The 1193-nt window shown below is 60.2% G+C and overlaps 1 protein-coding gene across 1 annotated transcript in view; it reads right to left on the reverse strand.

Moving 5' to 3' along the window:
- The window catches only part of KCNJ5 (potassium channel, inwardly rectifying subfamily J, member 5), a 26042-nt gene that overhangs the window by 1985 nt on the left and 22864 nt on the right, over positions 1–1193 (reverse strand). The window lies entirely within an intron of this gene.

Consider the following 1193-nt stretch of genomic DNA (forward strand, 5'->3'; position numbering starts at 1 on the left):
TCTCTCTCTCTTCTCTCTCTCCTCTCTCACACACACACACACACACACACACACACACACACACACAGCTGGGTCCTTGATGGGAGCATGCTCCAATGCCTCTGCTCCCTGTGCACTCGGCCCGGCAAGCCCATGTTATTTTTGGGTGTCACTTGCTCTCAGGAGGAGGGGAGAGGGAGGGGAACTGTGTTTTATGGGCCAGGAAGCCTCTGTGCTCAGGGCAGGAAGAAGGCCCCACTCTGATACAGTCTTCTGCCCACGGAAGGGACGAGCCAGCGCTCTCTGCGAACCGGAGGAGAAGCCCGCGGCTTGGCCTTTCGGGGGAGGGGATCTCAACAAACCCATGCAGGTCAGAGGCTGCTTCCCAGCAGTCTGTGCTCCATGCTGGGCCACCCCAGTGCACCCTGCCCACCGCAGGCTTCGGCGTCTGGACTGCTCTCTGCCCTGGGGGTGCGGGAGGGGGCTGCCTGGGTCAGGCCTTGCCATTTAGTCGTTGCCCCTCGTTGTCCAACCCCCAGGGTCAGCAGAGCTGTGGGGCCCAAGCTGGTACCAAGCAGCCTACCAGCTGTCAGGTCAGCTGTCGCAGATTCTGGGCCTCAGGAAAGACAGCGGGCAGGGCCTCCACAGCGCCTGTGGGTCCAGCCTCTGCGGCTCTGCCTGGTCTTCTGTCCCCATCCTGGGTGGACAGGGGGTGACCCTGCAGCTAGAGATCCCACCTGTGGCCCTCATGGTCCTCTTCCAATGCATTGGGAAATGGCAGGAGCCTCCCCCCCTTCGCCCCCTGTGCCAGGCATGATGCTGTAGATGTTTTTTCATTTAATCGTTCAATCTCCCAATGACCCTGTGAGATTGGAATCCTCATTGACTGACAGCTCTGAGGCAGGTGATAGCAGAGTTGTGCTGGGCAAACCGGGGCCTGAATCACAGCCCATGCCAGGCTCTGTACGTGTGGCCATCAAGCCATAAAAGTCGTTGATCGGGGCAGATATGGGTGGGTGGCCTCCTTCCTTCATCTCCCTGGCCTCCCGGCAGCCCCAAGGACAGCAGCAAGGGGAGCCCAGGTCATGGCAGGGGAGAAGGTCCCCAGAAAGGTCGAGTCAACTGCAGGCCACTGACTTTGAAGGAGGCCAGATGACCACAGTCAGTTGTGCAGGCTCCAAACCCACTCCCTCTGCTTCAGGTGGCAGTGAGGG

This window comes from Myotis brandtii, unplaced genomic scaffold (genome assembly GCF_000412655.1).
Source record: "Myotis brandtii unplaced genomic scaffold, ASM41265v1 scaffold75, whole genome shotgun sequence".
Classification (NCBI taxonomy): Eukaryota; Metazoa; Chordata; class Mammalia; order Chiroptera; family Vespertilionidae; genus Myotis; species Myotis brandtii.